The sequence below is a fragment of the Aythya ferina genome (assembly GCF_964211825.1).
Source record: "Aythya ferina genome assembly, chromosome: 9".
NCBI classification, from domain to species: Eukaryota; Metazoa; Chordata; class Aves; order Anseriformes; family Anatidae; genus Aythya; species Aythya ferina.
The window spans coordinates 23,879,350-23,897,980 of NC_140305.1; the positions used below are offsets into that span (position 1 = coordinate 23,879,350).

The following is an 18,631-nucleotide window of genomic DNA, read 5'->3' on the forward strand; positions in this document are numbered from 1 at the left end:
GCTTCGTGGCCTTGCTGTGCTTTCTGGATGAAAATGAAAGTTAAGGAAAAAGAAAAAAAAAAGGAAAGGAAAAAAAAAAGCAGGAGTTATTGTTGCTCTTCATGCATGAAATGTGTGTGGGTGGGTATTGGCAGGTGACCTCCCTTTCTGGGAAGGAGAGGCAGAAGCTGTGTTATCGGAACATTTCTGTGCCATTCTCAGCCTGTTCACGAGCAGCCCTGCCGTGTGGCTGGGGGTGAGGGACCTGCAGGCGACTCTGCACGATGTATCTGAAAAGAAACTGGGTGCTGCTTTCAGTGCTGTGCATCACCACTGGTGACAGTAATTAGTAAAGCCCTGAAATCTAGGATGGTGTCACTAAATTGCTATTGCAGCCTCGTGCTATTTGGGGGCTTTGAAGGCTGGGGGTTTGATCTTGTCTCTATTTAAATCAATGGGAATTTTGCCATTCACTCAGTGAAAGAGTGTTTGGATGCTAGTGTCAGAAGCAGAGCACACATGGGGACGTTGTGGATCGTGTTACTTCTGCAGATGCTCTGAGAAATTTTGCTTTCTGTGGAGCTGAAGACGAGTACTGAGGTTGTCCCTCTCATTTCCTGCCTTTGAGGGCTACACGTTTTCCCTGCCATGATATCATAGGGCAGTGGTCCTGCTGAATTTTTGCCTTCGTGGCAGTGTGAAGGAACTTTCCTCTTATACCTCTCACTAAATGATATCCCTGGTGGCTTGTGGGGCTGTAGACCTAAAGCAGTGAGGTCGGTTGTGTTAGGGTGGGTCAGTCAAGCCCCAAGGAGGCTATAATGCAATGTAAGAAGCACTCTTGCGTAGTTTTATTTGTAGCTTTAACAATGTGCTGTAGAAATAGAGTACAATCTCAGCTTGCCATCTGTATTCTCCCTTTGGTTTCTGATTAGGGGAGAAGTGTTGGGTTTGTGCGGCTCTGCAGGGCTGCGGCTGACCTCAGAGTGAATGGGAGTTTCATTTTCCCAGGAAAACAGAGTTTCTCCGTGGAGCAGAGCCTCACAGATATAGTGGATAATAAACATTTGGTTTGCTCTTAACTGTCAATAAATACTCGGTGAGTTCATTCCAGACATCCCATCCAGTTGTTTAAACACTTTTGAGAGCGGTGACAATATGACAGAATAGTGTCAGCAGAAATTATAGACTTTGCGGCACTCTATCAAGTTAACAGACCCTGATGCAATGTAATTGCTGGTGAGAAATCTTTATTTTTTGACCACGGCACCAGGAAACCATAAAAGCTGACTTTTAACCACACCACAATTCAGCTCAGGTATTGATATCAAAAACTGGCACCAAACTGCCGAGGCACAGCTGTACTTGCAGGTTTAACACGTCAAAATTTATGCATCTGGGGCTGGATTTTTGGGTGGTGCAGTTCAGGTTGCTCCCCCACCCCCAAAGAATCAAAGAAAAACTGTCTTTATATCCACACCCTTGGGTATTGATAATATACTGCAATAGTAGATGGTAGTTCTGCTGGTTCAAATATTTAGGACTTTGGAGCCTACTGAATCCAAACAAGAAGTGCGAATCTTGATGCTGTTGGAAGCCCAGCTGGCAGCTTTGGATCCCTTTCACACGGCAGGACTCGTGCCTTTCGAACAGCGTTACGTGTTTGGGACAGCTGGGGAGAAGCTATTGAAAAGTGCTGGAGGAAAATCACACAAAATCAACAGCCAGGCTCCCTCTGCAATTTGGCCACTCGTCCATAAGTGCTCTGCAGTGCTCGGGGGAGCCTGACACTGAATATTTTTCCAACAAGTAGGTTAAGAACGTTTATTGGAATGGAAGGGAGGCAAAGAAATGCTGGTTACCAGAGTTTATACACAAAGGGAATGGTGAGCAGTGAAGGTTAAGGCTAAAGGGCACTGGGGGGATGTGGTAGAGCATGAGAAGACCTTACCTCTGTCCCAGCACAGGTGCCCACCATCACGCTGCTCTGGAAACCAGCATCTCTTGGACCTGTGCCCTGGTAGAAAAAAGGGAGAGAGGAACTTAATGGTGTGGGGGCTCTGGGAAAGTCACAGAAATCATGGGATGGCAAGGGAAAAGGTATCGTTTAGCCATGGTTCAGTACAACCTGGGGAACGAAAACTCTTCTGGTGTCATTTTGTCTGCCCGCACGGGCACTTTTGGGAAACTGGGCATTTCTTCTGCCAGGTGCCAATAAGTCAGTGAGCAACCAGGCACAGGGGATTCGGTCTGCTCTTGCTGTGTAAAGGTAAAATTTCCTTATTATTTTCAGCAGAGGAAGGATGGAGCCAAAGTTTCTGTATGGTTCTGACTGTGGGTTTAAGTGACTTTGTAGCACGAGAAGTTTTCAAATATTTATTTCCCATGCTGGTGCTTGCCTAGTGGTTGGCACCAAGGTAGCTACTATCACGACATCCTTTTGTGATTGATTCTCCGCATCTCCTGGGGTAGTGCGTGGTGCTGGAAAGGTAATCTGTGGCTGGTGGCTTCAGGAGGAGCTGGAGCACAATTTTGGCTGATGGTGGTGGTGGCTGCCTGCCCTGAAGCTGCTGCTGGTGGGTATGAAAAGCTCGGAGGGGCAGTCCCTTAGTCTGCTCTAACTGATGGATCCACAGGCCAAAAAGAGCATTTTTCTGTGTCCTGCCTTCCCCTCACGTGTACATCACTCAGAATGACGCAACATTGCTTATTTTTGTGTATTTATTTAATTTTCTTTAATAGATTCCCCTGCTACTGCTGTAAGCATGGTTAAGTTATTGGGAAGTCTGTCTTCCCAATTTATACGCATTTCTCTGAGTTCAGGGTGAAACACTTGACTTTCAGAGATGTTGAAGGAATCTCTTTTTAAGAAAACAGTATAACCATATTCAAATATTTTCAGAGGAATGCTGAGCAACTTCCTTTCAAATTTCAGATGCTTTTATATTGCTGATTTGCTTCCCCACCCCGACTGTTTAGGATTGCTCAGTAACCTAGAGCCTTTCAATTCAAAAACCTACATGCAGATCACAGGGAGGAGTTTATAGCCACACACAAATGTGGACAGTATCTACATTTTGGGAAAGGGCATTTCTATGAAATACTATGCTAAATCCCCCTGCAAAAAGATTTTCTTAGTGCTGGGCATTTCCAGCTTCGGGATACTTCTAGCTTCTGATGCTTGTGGCTATATTCCACCTGAGTAGGTCCCCAGGGTCAGCATGCGGTGCCTGGGAGGGCAGAGGAATCTGGAGGCAGTGCTGCTATTCACTTCTGCAGCCAGGCAGCTGGTGTAGAAAAATTTGCTGCAGCAAGCTGAGGAATTTGTGGGGTCTGCTCCCGTGTCCCCCTGTAGCCAGGCTTCCTATGGCATCGCCGCAGAGTTTCATCAGAGCAAGTCTGTGAAAACAATGTCCATTGTGTCCATTTATACACTTCAGCCATAAAACACGCTGCGGGACAAAGAGAATTTGTTGTGATATAGTTGTGCTTGGGTCATGATTAGAGTGCTATGGACCGGTTTAAATGAAAAGCCATAAATTTGAATTTTATCTCATTTTGTGGGCCTAGAGCAAAGCATTATCTAATCAGGTATTGGGTAGCTAAAGCACAAATCGAACCCAGGGTCACCGGACGGGGGAAAGGTCAAGCTTTTTTGCAGTTTGTCACTGGGGTTTTAGTATTTGCCAGCAGCCCCAATATCTGAGGGGGCTGGCGGGCTGTTTCTCAGGGATTGTTTGAGAAGGGAGAATTGACTGCTGCTTAATCAACAAGGAAAACAAGCTTTTAAGAGATGGCAGTAATTTTTTAAACAAAAGCAAGAAAACACAAATTTAGTGATTTCATCATAGTTCATGCCCTGCTATGAAAAACAGCTTGGAGAGTATTTCAAAGCAAGGCTTTAAAGAGGTCACCAAAGCCAGTGCACCTATCTCCCAGCAGCATCTCCTAGAGTATGCTGAATATTCAAATCCAGGTCTCTCACTGCTATAGCAAACTCTAAAAAATCTCTTTCATATGGACAATATCTTTGCAGGCCTTTTTATCCTAGACTTTGACTTCTTTATTAGGAAGGTAGAAACAGGAGCAGTAAACTTTAATAAATCAAACTTGTCGTAGAAGTGGAAATAATTTAGAGCTTTATAAAGCATCATATAATCTGCTTATAGAGCAGAGTATATTTTCAGTTCATGACAGAGAGGCTGAAAAACATCACAGATTTGTTAGAGGATGTTTGAGTTGAGGCTATGACTTCTAAATGGAAATTAGGAGGCTATTTGTTTACCTCTCTTTTCTGATGTGCATCTTCAGGGAAATCTGGGCAGCTTCCTAAAATCTGATCTGGAGCAAAGGTCAATGAGGACCAGAGGAAGTGCGATTTTTAGTTTAGATTTCTGTTCTTCACTCTTTGGCTTTCATTTGAAATATTTTTTAATTTAAAAGTACGTGTATTTAGAGTGTGGGTTTTTTGGTATCTTTATGAAAAGTAAGTAGTAATTTACAAATCATGAGGGCATAGGCTTTTAAAACTGGAATGTAAAGTGGATGCTCCCAGAACCATGTTGTTGTACCTAAACAATAATTTGTTTTCCCCACTGCTTTCAGCATCCAAAGATTTTCAGTGCATTTGGTGAGAGTTACTGGCTCATTCCTCTCGGTGTATCTCTTATCATTTTTGCGTGCTCCTCTGGAAAACCCGTGTCAGATTGTTGAAAGCAGCATCTGGCTCTTTTTCTAAAAACAGGACAAAAAGATGCTGCTTTCAAATAACTGGGCATGAGATTCACACATCTTAAAACTCCTGTTAAGCTATTCTTAATAAACAGTGCTAGCGCAGAGGGAAATAACTTCCCTATAGTTAGCGGAGTCACACGGTGCTGGAACAGTAATTGTGTCTTCTGCAAAACAGAAAAGTGAAAGGAACAACGTCTTCATTGCTTCTGAATATTTTTCTTTGGGATATGGAGTATTTTCCATTGTTAAATAAATAACAACTTTCTCCTTTTGCCTGGCACTTCATGATCAATGCTCTGATATATCGACCAAACTTTTGCTTTAGCTTTTCTTTGAATTGTCCTTAAGAGCACGAACATGCAGAGCAATTCCACTTTGGACCGGGTGGCTGGGAAGTGATGGAGTATAAAGCAGATTCCTTGCCTGTAGTTTTCTCCTTGCATATTTCAGCAGTAAAAGGATTTCAGGAATTGTTGAAAAATTACTATTGAGGCAAAAACAGGAATAAGAGTATGGGTTATTCTGTTATTTGAGATTAAAAAGGAATAATTTGTTTTCTGATGGAGGGAGGAGGGGCTCTCCCGATCTGTGCAAGGCCAGCCTGGTTTTGCAGGTTGAACGCTCTCCTGGGTCAACAGACCATCCACTTGTGGCAGCTCCAGGTGGGGGCGAGATCCTTACCTTTTCTTCAACACATAGGTGATGTTTTATCCCATTTGGAGCTCAGCTTTGCAAGGCATCGAGCACTCTGGCTGGGATCCAATAAAGCACTTAGGCACGGGCTTATCATCAAAAGGATTACCCAGGTGTTTGAGTTAAGCATGTGCTTAGCTGCTGTGTTAAGCTCTCTGCTAGGGACATAGCGTTCGGTGCCACATAGGACGGAGTTCATACCATATATCTTACCTGGGGTGAGCGTGCACGAGGGTGCTAAAGCCCCTGGAAAATAGCTTGCAAAACAAGACATTGCTTACAGTACTGCTAACACTGCCAGCCTGAATTCTTCTGTTATTTCCATCCTAAGTTAGATGTTATGGCAGAGGTAGTCCCTGCTCAGAGGACAGTTTGTAGTTATAAATCAGCAAACATCAGGTCCTTGAATAGCAAGGTACGAGCAGGTGGACTGCTCATTCAATTCTAACCAAATATATATATGATAACAAAATGGATCTGTTTGTCCTTTGGGTTGTTTTAGGTGGGTGGGAAGAGGTTAGGACATGGGGATAACGCACAGAGTCATCTGCCATTGCCTTCTGCTACTGTTCTTTGATTCATTTCTTCTTAATTATTCTATTAACACGATTAAGAGCCTCATGGTGTAAGGTTGGCAGGATGTGATGCCCTGCTTTTGGACAAAGCCCCTAGCTTTGCCCGGCTCAGGTGAAGTGCCTCTCACTGCAGGGGAAGCAGGAGACGAGACCTGGGGAGCTCTGCGTGGCCCTGCAGCGGGGCTGTGCTCAGAAAACTCCAACCCTCTCGTGAGGTGGCTGGGTTGTGACAGCAGGCAGGTGTTGTGCAGCTGCCCTCGGCGCTGATAAGTCTCTGAGCCACCCCAGTGCCAGCGTGGCAGCAGCAGCAGGAGGAGCCGAGCGGGTGCTGGTGTGGCACGGCTGTGAAACCTCACAAAAAAAAAAAACTCTGGGCAGCACCTTTGTCTTAAATAAAGCAGGGATAGTTGGGTAGCTCTGATGGTTTCTCTACCCGATGGCTGGTGGATGCTCTGTAGTGTCCTTGACCTTGGGGGCAGGAAATCGCCCTTTTCATGGCACAGCCTAAAACCCCAGAAAGCTCTTCATGGGTCTGTGTCTGTGTTCCCCACAAAGCCACTGAGCTTTTAGTTTAGTCAGGAGCAGCATTAGCTGCTGAGGGGAGCAGCGTGAGGCCACAAGGGCTGAGTGGACTTGAGAGCAGGAGCAGGAGAGGGAGAGGGAAGTTTTTTTACCCCCTTCAGAGCAGAACTGGGGGGGGAAGTTTCAGTAATTCATATTCCAATTCAAAATATAGTAGTTATTGTTTACTCAGATGTGACCGGGGTGGATTTTACTTACATTCAGCAGCACTTGTCCAAGCAGGCAATAAATATGCCGAGAGAGGCTGGCATCGGAACAGATCTGTGAGATTCTCAAAATATGAAGAAAAATCATTGTAAGACGTGTCAGATGTCCCTTTAAAAGACAGAGCCTGTAAATTGAATTTAGCTGTTAAGACAGACAACATCAGAAACAAAAATAAAAAAGACAGAACTGAAGAGAATAATAATTGCATCTAATAGAACTGACAAACAATCATAATTCTTCCCATTAAATAAATATGTTATAAAGAATTTATTATGAAATGCCACATTATGCAAGCCAGGATTCAGAGATGAGTTCTTTGCATTAAGTACAGTAGATGCCATTAAGGAAAACAGTCAATATGTCACTAAGCCACGGCCTGTAAAATTAAATTGATTTGGTAAATGTAAGTAAGATAGATCTGTTTGCTTTCATCATCAATTTTGAGTGGGTGAACAGGTGATGTCACCAACCTGGGAGCGATAAAGATGCAGGACCATCTGGAAAGCTTTGTGATGGATGGGCAACTGCTTTTGGATAGTGACAGTGCTGTGGTACTTTGTCACTTGGGATGCAGTACTTAATAACTTTTCAATACCATCATAATAAATTTCACTGCCTTATTAATATAGAAATGGTGAGTTATTACTGTGATGGCTATTGTAAATAACAGGAGATGCAGCTGTCAAAAGCTGATTGTTTGGGCATGTTTCTTTAAGCAACACAGTTGACTTGGGATAATCAACGCATGTCTATACCAGCAGAGTTTATTGCTCTTGTCAAAAGAAAAAGCTGCATTATTCAAAAATTATATGAAGTCCATAATAAACAGGTTTAATATATTATCAGATTTTTCCTATAAGTTTCCTAACACAGAGCAATAAATCATTTTTAATAATGCCTTTCCATGTAGAATAATATCCTTATGCTGTAATAATGTCCTTCCCTAACTATTCACAAAACAGAGAACTTCTGAAAACACAGAGAGGTATCTTTCACTCGCTGGAACACTTACAAAATTAAATCTCCCTATTTCATTAAAAGGCTACTTTTGATATAAAGCTGATGGACTCTAGCTGTGTCTTTCTTTTTTTATTTTAATTGAACAGATGTAGTTAAAAGTAATCTATGACAAAGAAATAGAGGCAAAATTATAACCATGTGTCCTTAAATACTGGCAGGAAAGAGCATCTGTGGGTGTTTTATGAAAGCCCAGGACTGCTCCGTGACATTGTTGTTAATGTCATCAGTCTGAGGACTGGAGAGAAACAAAATGCATAGATAGTTGTTAGCAGAAGATGAATTACCAGATCAATCATTTAGCACCATTCAGAGCATTATACCATTGTTCCCCGGGAAGATAATTAAATCAATGATGTCTTTCTTATTTGTGTAAAGAGGCACAAACTTGTAAAGAATATCCGAAGCTCCTCAAACATATTATTTCTGGATTTTTTTTTTTTTTTTTTTTTTTAAACCATAGTGACTTTGCCTTTCAGGGTCTAGCTTTGTCCATCTTTTCAATTAAATGTCTCTCCACCATTTCTATTACTGCTGAAAAGAGAGCCAGCAGTCTATTAACAGGCAATAAAGTTCAGGAAGCCTAAGACTAGTTTCTTGGGTCAGAGGTGAAAATTACATACTAAATGAAACAAAGGTGTGTCTTGATGGCTCAACAAGCAGTGAAGAGACGAGCAGAAATGTGGGCATGAGGAGGCAGTCATCATTAAACAGAAGCAAATGAAGACAGGAGGCAGCGTATGGCAAGAAGCTTATTAACCCAAATGAACACATGCACTCCAGAGGACATAGCACTGAGGTTTGGCATTTAAATCACCACATGACTGAAAGGTATTATTCAAATCTGGGCTTTTGGTCTAATAAAGAGATCACTAAAATTAAAAAAAAAAAAAAAAAAAAAAAAAGTATAAATAAATTTAAAATCTCCTACATGCTAGGTCCTGCAGATACAGACATGTTTTTCAGAGTGGTCCAGACCCATATTTGCTTGGAAGTAAGGATCAGAAAAATATAACTGATTAATAGAGTATTTTCACTTCTGAGAGTATTAATATGATGTTTTATTGACGTGGCAGCAGTACTGGCTCCTAGCTGAACGATAGGTGGCACACACAGGAGGGAAGGCATGGGTTGTCGTAGTCCAGACTGATTTTATCACATTAACTATGCAAACAATAAGTATTAATTTGGAAAAAAGAAATACAGATGTTAACTAGCCCTTCTTTAAAGTACAATCCCAGCACTTAAAGTGGAAAGATGTAAAAGATCCCACAAAAGGCATAATATTTCATCAGGTGAAGCCTGCAGCATAAAGGGGCTCTTGTGTATAGTGGGTTTCCCAAACTGTTGTTCTTAGTCTTAACTTGATGAAGTGTGCTGGCAACAGGTATGAAGTAGGCTTGCCTTCCCTCTCTGTCAGCTCCAACAACTCTGTGTTGGAGACCTGGTGTGTAGCTGCTTGGGATTTTGGAGAGGAACTTTCATTGCCCCCGTGTCATCTTGAAATGCCTCAAGTGGTAAGCTGGCTTTCCAGAAGTGTAGCTATCGCCGTATGCATGTTTTATTCAAAATTACGCCTGGAGATTCGTGTTTTCTAAGAGATTTGTGGTCATGGTATTTCTGTTGCTTACAGCAGGTGGATCTCAGTGGGTATTTTGAAACCGTGGCAGTAATGCTGATTTAGTGCAAAAATGTTGGTCTGTACAGAATGGAAGTTGGGTTACGTGATAGCTTCATCACTACCACGTTTGTGGAAAATATTCTTCAGAGCCAGATTTTAAGCAATCATCTACTGATACCCTCTGCATAAACTGCGTATGGCAAATTTGCATGTGAATGTGGAAAAACTAAATTTTTATGCTGGTGTTAACTCTACATCTACCTATTAGAATATCTACCTGAGCAGTCACACAAAGGAGCATTTAACAAGGAGGAAAGAAACCAGCTTTATATCTTCCTTAACACTAAAACTAAATACAGCTTATATAGCTTTATATCTTCCTTAATACTAAAACTTAAAGAACCCTGTCAAAACTTCTGTGTGTGGAGGAAGATGGTGCTGAAAACCAGTACAGAAAGCAAAAGCTGCAATTTGCTGCAGCTCCATGCCCTGCCCTTTGAAATACTTTTTTTTTTTTTTTTTTTTCTCCCCACAGAGGATATCGTACAGTTTTCCAGAAAAGAAAACATAATTTCCAGACAGAAAACATCTTAAAGTTTTCCCCTGATTAAGACTATGCAAAGGGGCCTTTTTTTTCTCACTTCTTTGAAGATCTGTGGTCTCAAAGTGCATTTCCTCAGACCAGCTGACTGCTGGCAGCACAACTTCCTTTTCCTCCTTAATCGTGCTACCATCCTCTATGTCATTCCAAAACCTCATGGCCAGCTGGGATCCTTGTTCATTCTGGTGATAAACCTTTTAGTTTCCTTCTACCCAACCTCTCCAAAAGCCGTTCCCCTCACCACATCCTTTGCCAGTCCCATCCATCTCAGCACCTTATACCCAACCCTCATTTTCCTCACTTTATCTTTCAGCAGGTCACTGGCCATGGCCATATACACAATCCCTGCTAACCAGACTCTGCATGTCTTTCAGTGCCTGGATGTACCTTATTTTTTTTTTGCTGCATCCTTTCCTGTCCCTGTTGTCCTTGTGTCAGCATTTCAGCATCCCTCTGCCCACACAGGCTTGGTGCTTCACAGCTCTCAGGGACGCAGTCTTGCCTGCACCTTCCTGCACTGCCTTTCCCCCACTTGAAATATCGCTGCTCTCATGCTTGGCAAAGCTGCTCGGCCCCCACCAGCATGGGGCCCCACTCCTTGCTTTCAGTAGTGGTTTTTCCAAATCATCTCTTAAATGTGATGGTGCTCTTTTGAGCAAGGCAGCATCTCATTCTCTGCCCTCACAGTCTGTTCACTCTCGCTGACGCAGGCTACGCTGAATAAAACATGTGTTTTAGGCAAAAATAGTGATACCTCGTTTTCACGCTAATTTAAATAATCATTAGAAAATTATGACTTCGACAGAAACTGCTGTGTTTGTAAAGAAAGCCTCGTGGTAGGGACTCAGCTTGGTGAGTTTGGCTTGTTTGGCATTTGCATTCAAATACTTTTGTGCCTCTTGGCCACCGCTAAAAGCTGACTATCTGCTTCCAGCACCCACTGCAACAAAGCGCTTTTCTTGCACAAGCAGAAGCCCAAATTTCTGTTTCTCAGCCCCAGCATTCCTGAATAAAATGTAGCTGATTGCAACAGTATCATTTCGGGTGTGATTTTTAGTGGGCTTGAATGATACGTTTGAATGGGTTTAGAATAGGTGCTTGAGGGGCTTTTGTCCCCATGCTAATGCCCCGCAGCAGTGGGAGTCAGGAGGAGCGAAGTGATGACCTGCAATAGCAGACGGCTCCAAACAGAGCTGGATTAATGCGAAATGGGGCCCCCATCGCATCCATCGGGGGCCCCCATCCCGTCCATTGGTGGCCCCAGTCTCCTCATGAGCCCCATGAACCTCACATCCTAGCCTGGGGCCCTGCGGCCTCCCACCGGCCTGCCAGGCCTGCAGCGGCCCAGGGCCTAACCACCAATTTGCCCAATGGGCTCAACAATTTTAATTTTTTTTTTTCCTCTCTATAACCACTACATTTGATGTGTTCTGGAAATTCTGCAGTAGCCTTCCCCCTCCTGCGATATGGCCAGGCTTGTTCTGTAGCACTGGAAAAAAAAAAAAAAAAAAAAAAAAAAAAAAAAAAAAAAAAAGGAAAAAGGCCTTAGTGTTGGGAATTATAAATAATTTGATGCAACAGGTTTAAGTTACCATTTTTGTGGTGAAAAGAAAAGCTTAGCATGATCCAGATTTTCCTTGGTTTCCTCCCATTCTGCTGAGAAGCAGAGGTATTCACATTTCTTTGTCTAACAGTTTTATAATGTCTTAAGAGATTAACAGTGAGCATGAATGAGGGGCTCAGGATTAGACGACAAAAAGCCCGGGCCGGCCACTACCTTGTTTGCACATTTTACATTTTTCAGCATTGCCGAGCGAGTATAGAAACTAAGGAAAGATAATAAGGACCAGAGTCCCAAAAGTGTTTAGTGATTCAAAAAATTCAGATGCCATGTCAGAACTGACAGAATGATGGAGCATTATGTGGCAGGGCCCACTTTTTTGTCTTAGGGTAAGCTCTTGCCCTGAGTGAATGCAGATGTTATCGCAGGATCCCAGACAGACAGTCAGTGAAATGTGACAAGCTGTCAGCAAAGTTACACTACGTTGATTTTGCTAAAATATCCCAAAGCTTTATACATGCCTTTTTTTATATAGAAAACTCTTAGCTCAATCAATTGAAGAAAAAAAAAAAGGGGGGGGGGGGGAATGATTACAGTAACCTTTCTAGTCATAATCCTTTGAATGATGCAGACATGGCTGTAAAAGTTCTTGTTATTCTTTTTTTTTCTGCTTTCCTTTTTTTTTTTTTTTTTTTTTTTTTAAGTGTGAGGAAAATTATCATCTAAACTATTTGAAGGTTGCGTTGGCATCAGGAAAATTTCTGAAAGCAAAGTGCATCTTGAGCATTCATGGTAAGGCTGTTAACCACATGTCATACCGTGTCAGTCACTCCCTGAATGATTTGGGTATTTACCCCTGTGAAATGCTTAGTCAAATCAGTAATAGCAGCCAGCAGAAGTGAATCCTACCAGCACTCATCATGATTTTCTCCTTAGCAGGATATCAGCTTCAAAACAGGGGGGGGGGGTTAGGAGCAATTCTATCTCCTTTAATTCCTTTTTTTTTTTTTTTTTTTTTTTTTTTAATTTCAGAAATAGTTAAAAATTTTAACCAAATAAAAAAAGCTGTCAAAATTGAAAACAGAATTGGAAAAAGCACGTAAAGGGAGCTGGTTGAAACATGCTCAGAAATCAAGACTATATGTCAAGTAGGGCAAATCAATATGAATTAGCTGAATTCAGATGCTCTAAATTCATAGTGAGGCCAAGAGAATGACTTCAAATTTCTCCGAGAAATTTGATTTGTAAATATTGTAACAAGATAAAAGTTTTTTAAAAATCTGAGCAGAAAAATAAGAGCTCTATTCTGCATAATTTTAAATATTTAACTCTTAAGGAATCTGCAGTGAAGTTATGTTATTTATATGCCAATGCATTCACAGGACTGAGTTCGGTATTTTCTTGTTTTAGTATTTCATTAAGTTGAAAATATAAACATTTTCTGGGAAACGTGAATATTTTTACACATGCAACTGATTTTCACTTCTGAATTAGAACTGCCTCAGATTCAAACTTTTACATAATTAGAGGACAGGGAGCATAAAATCCTGATGTTTTCAATTTATTTCACAGATTTATTTTAAAGGTGTATTGCCTTATATAGGCAAACAGGTTTTGATTTGAAAATGTTAAAGCGCATATTGGTTTTGCCAGTAATTATATATATCATTCACAGAACCCCCTTTAATAGTGTGTATTCTTGTCCTATTACTGTTAGCTTAAATTTAAATTTAATGAGAAGGGTGTTTATAGTGGCACAAACCAATATATTTTTCTAGAGTGCAAGTTCCAGCGTGTTCATTCTCTTCTAAGCAGAGCAGAATAATGCATGTGCTTTATAATCAATTTAAGTCTACTTTTGAATAAGATGATCTCGTATTATTTGTTTCCATATAGCCAAAGTATTAATTCACTGCTAAGAGCGGGAGAGAAGGGAAAACATAGCCGGGCTCACTTTAGTGCAATTTGTGTTGTAACAAAATGTATTGCCATGCAGCCCAACAACATCCCGGGCTCCTGAAAAATGAAATGCAAAGACACTTAGAAGATAACATCTTGCACGATGTTTTTGCAAAACACAGAACTAAACAATCAAACTAAATTGTGCATATGGAGGAAATGATTTAGAATATGTTTAGCTGGTAATCGCACTCATGCTGAAGTTTTAAATTTCATCTGTCTGCTCAGATCTATTGTGATCCATTAAGTGGCTTCCTTTTTTTCCGACAAATTGAATGCTGCAACTGCAAGGAGCTCTTTTGTTCTTTTAATTCAGTCAGCATGGAAATGATTTTCTCATTTCAGACCCTTTTCTGTCCTCTCTTCATTGTGTCAATAAAATAGAGTTGTGCAGAGCTGCTCTAATCAGCTTAGAGTGCTAATTCATTGCACTGGGATGCTATCTGGGTCCGGCTACAGGTGGGCACTATAAGGGGTCAGTCTCCAGGGGAGTCTAATTGTGTGTCTCCTGGGTCTTGTTTGCAGAATAACTGAAATCTCAAACCCCAGCTTAAGGAAGGAAGGGAAAACGCACACACGCAGGGTATGTGGGCACGCACTGCCTCTAGATGCGACATCTGGTCTCAAATGGAAAGTTGTTTCCATTTTGGCACTTTTGGGGGGGGGAGCACTTTAGTTCAGTGGCAAAAGCTTAATCGGTAACTTTGGGAATCGTTTTTGAAATTTAAGAAGAGTTGGATCATTTCTAGATATACACATGCAAGAGTGAATGAAGCACATGCCGTGGTGCTGGGGAGGTGCTTCAGTGGAGGCTTGCCTCTGAGTTTTGGAGGCAGCTGGTTCAAAAATCTGCATGGTCCTTATTATAAACTAGAAACCTTTGAAAAAAAATAAAAAAAAAACAAAAAACAAAAAACAAACAAACAAAAAACAACAAGGAAAAACAAGCAAACATTTTCTGATGCCTACTGCCACCTTCTCATGATGCTGGGGTGCATCCCCCAGGGGCTGCCCGGTGTCCCTGGCTCCTTTTCCACCAGGGACCCAGCAGCAGAGCCCACCTTTCCCACAGAGACGTGACCAGCTCTGCCCCATCGCTGCCTGGTGTAGCGCCAGCAGCCCCAGTGATGTGACAGCATGCAGAAGCCTGGTCCCAGCACCTCTGCAAAGCAACGGAGATGGGTGTAGATGAAATAGAAATGATGTGCTTCCTACCAAAAGAATCACACTGCAGCCAGAGGGGATGGGACAAAGTCTCCCCACAGCCTCTGCCTTTTCCACAGAGAAACCAGTGCTGGCTCTGGAAAGGATTTCAGGGCAACGTGGGCTCTGCAGGGCACCAAGGCACCTTCCACAGCTCCTTCCAGTGCCGCCATCCTGCTTCACTCCAAAGTGAACCCGATTGAGCTTCGGCAGGACTTCTCCCCATCAGTGGATTTTCTGCAGGGGCAATAAGCTGTCCGTCTGCTCGGGCTTTGTGGCTGAACCGCCACCGTGAAAATTAATTAACATACCTGAAGACACCCCTGAGCAGGAAATCATAGTACTGCTCTGTGATTCAGGGGTGAATAGGATCTCTCCATTATCAAAAACTCCATCAGGGAAGAGGAAATTAAGTTCCTAATTAGACAGTGTCCAAAGGAAGAAGTGAGGCATTGAAGAGATGAAGAAAATTGAGAGGTAGCTGATGCACGTATCAGGCTAATGATAGAAAAGGAAATAGTAGAGCTTGAAAGGTCACTGACCTTATTAGGCTCAGAGAAAAGTAGTAGATCTTCAAAAGCTTTCACCTATGATAGGTTGACAATGTGTGAAGTTCTCTAGATGGTCAGAGAGGAAAGACAGCCCAGAAAGCGCATGGGAACAAATTAGGTAGATTACAGTGAACTGCATAAATGCAGCATAAAAACCTGATTTAGAAAAGAGAGGAGTTGTGAATAGGAACAGCCAGAAATGTTTCATTACTCGATGAGGTCTTTTCAGTACAAGTACGGGATTTTCTCTCTCACTTAGTAATTTTATTTTGTTTTATTTTGGTATCAATTAAGCTCAGTAATGATCCCTCGCTGGGTGTAATGTTTCCCTAATGAAGTATTGCGGTGGTGGGCAATTCTGAATATTACCTTCAGTGAGATAAACAGTGCTGCTAGTAAGAGCTTCAGTGGTAGGTGTGAGTGTAAGAAAAACGGTCTGCGTCCCTGGATGAAAGCACTGCAGCTTTCTTAGTGGCAAGAGACTTTTACCTTGGAATACCAAACCTGGCCAGCTGCAATGCTTTTAAAGGCTGTTGTAGACTATTTTCTCTGTACTTAAATCTCCCCGGGTCTTTAAATGAGATATTAAAAGAAACAAGTCCATAGCAAGTCAAATGAAATACGCCTAAAGCCTGCCTACTGCCAGCCGCTCTTCCTGCAGCAGTTTGTGCAGTACGTAGGTGATTTCTCAGAGCCAGCGAGGCCTGATTAAAATCCTCCCTGCTGCTTCACGTACGAGCCTGGCTCTGAGTTTGGGGCTGGAGTTGTTTCTCTGCCTTCCTGGTACACGGTCCAGTTTTGTTGCCCTGGTAGGAAAGGGGGAGGAGGAATGCAAAGAAAAAAGAATAGGGAGTTAAAATTATGGCACTGTGGATTTTTCATGCAACAGGACTGGTCCGTTTGCAATGTAACAGAAAGGGAGTTTTTCCAACCAAATAAATGAGGGCAGATTCTCTGCTGATACAAAGTGAGTGTAGCAACATGGCTTTCCCTTTACGTGAGCAGAGTGTGACCCGCTCTGACAGTACCAATATAAACCCAGCCTAAAGCCAGGCCATCACAGAGCCTGCATTTTTTTTCATTAGTTATGCAACAGTTAACTCTGTTTTTTATGATTCGAATAATGAGGTAGACTTTATATAAATACTGTTGTATTCCAATTTTTTTTTTTTTTTTTTTTTTTAAACGTGAAAAACTGCCACCATGTGGCACTTCACAAACAAGGCAAAAGATGCTTCCTGAATAAAGAGCGAACGCTTTCCCGTAGTGGGAAGGAAAACAAACAGGGTGCACCCAAGATGTTTTCCTCGTGCCCCATCCCGAGATCGCGCTCCATTTCCTCGAGATCCATCCCGACGTGGAGCTGCTCTGCACAGATCCATCCTGGAGGAGAAATGCTGCTGAGCCCCGCCGGCCACGCTGCATGTACCTGGGTCTGCGACAGCCGCTGGAGTTCCCCGAGACAGGGAAGGGCTGCCATCGCCGATTAGTTGTGGTTTGTAATAGTATCGTCCTGTTTTCACTCACCACGGTAGAACATTTCTACTAGGCTAACAAGGCATAGGGTAATGAGAAACATGCCAAGTTTAAGGGAAAGAGGAGTCGAACCTATGCACAGGAAACAAATGTGATCAATTACCCCAAGTGTAGAGCTCGCAGATACCTTATCTTACGGCTCCTTAAAATAAGAACTTGATTGTTTCCAAATGTGTCTAAGAAGCTAGTGATAGAAACGCATTAATACAAGAGACACGTGAAATTTTATTACCTCCAAAAATTGTCATTATTACTTGCTTCTGAAGATATTGAAGAATCAACACAAGTGTCTAACACATGATCATAGTAATAAATCTGTGACTACCTATTCATGTGCCGTCTGCAAGCATAGAAACTGAGTTTTAGCATTGCACTATTACAGGCTTCTAAACAATATCTCCAAAAGCCAACAGTATTTATTATATTTATTATAATATATAAAAAACATTTTGCAGTTTGTTTTTATTTTTTTAATTTAATTTAATTTATTTATTTATTTATTTATTTTGTTAGATTTGTTCCTTTCCTTCAGGACCAATATTTCAAAGAATTTTTCCCGGTGATTATTCTCCTTGTAGGTGCTACACCATCTGTAGACGGCTACTGAACTTAGGTTGACACTGAAAATGGGGATCGTTAGCTGAGATTTCTGACAAATGTTGTGCTTTCTGAAGATACATTAGGAGCAGGGAGAAGTGTGTAATGGCAAGCTCATACTAAGGTATGGCTTTGACTTAAAGTTATGCGATGCTGTGCTAGGTTTTTAACCTAAGTCTGGGATGTTTAGGACAGGAATATGCTCTTTTTTTTTTTTTTTTTTCCTATTATTAGTACTGTCCATGAAAATATTACCTACAGATGAATTAGGAGGACATGGGAAGTCACTGTGGGATATCTTACACACTGCTTCCATCCATGCAAGTGCCTTGGGCATGAGGAGGAGCTGTGCATGTGGACCGATGGGAGTGCACAACATGAAAGCTCCCAGTTGAATTAGAAAAAGTGCCCAAAGCGAATGTGGTGCTTCTTCTACCTGGTGGGTTTACACAGCTGAGCCTGTGGCTCTGAAGTGAAGCAGAGCACTGACCCTGGCTTCACCAGGAGCAGGACTCACCTCTAATATTCCTACTCATGCTGCCATCCAGCAGGAAGGTAGCATAAAGTCGGGCACTCAGGGCTGACCCATTGGCAGGGAGAACCAGAGCAGAGTTTTGGGAGGTTTTGTTGGCTGAGACCCCAGTTTGGACCTTCTGGGAGTCTGCTCGCTTTGCAGACCCACACCTGATGCACCTTCACACAACACAGGCTGGAATGAGGGTACAACACATAGGTTTTACTAGACATCTCTCGATGTAGGCATTGCTCCATGGAGTGGGTTATTGCCTCATGCTGCTGGGGCAGGTTTGTTTCCTTTGAAATGGGTTTGCCTCCCTCCTGAGATGACAAATTCAGCTGCGTTTTTAACGTGCTGTTCTATTTCAAATTGTTGTCTCGTGTTTGAGATGGCAATTAAATTGTTTTAACCTTCCTGCACGTTTAGGAACCCAAAAGAATGGGGTGTTTATTACAAATAGTCATTGATGTGCAACCTAAAGTCTTCAGACATGTTTGTGTAGTAATGCACGGAGCGGTCATTTCAGGGGACAATGCTAAACTGCAAAAAAAAATGGTAATAATAAAACATTTCAGGCATTTATTTGGTATTAATACTCAGTACTGACCTGTTACGGTTTATTAAAGTTCTACACTTTTAGCCTGGAGACATTTGCTGGTGCAAAAGTAATGGCCGCTTTAACATCCGTGTACAAAAGT

The 18,631-nt window shown here is 42.1% G+C and overlaps 1 protein-coding gene across 6 annotated transcripts in view; it reads left to right on the forward strand.

The window, feature by feature from the left end:
• Window positions 1-18,631, forward strand: part of MECOM (MDS1 and EVI1 complex locus) — a 317,440-nt gene that overhangs the window by 139,551 nt on the left and 159,258 nt on the right. The gene's annotated exons all lie outside the window — the stretch shown is intronic.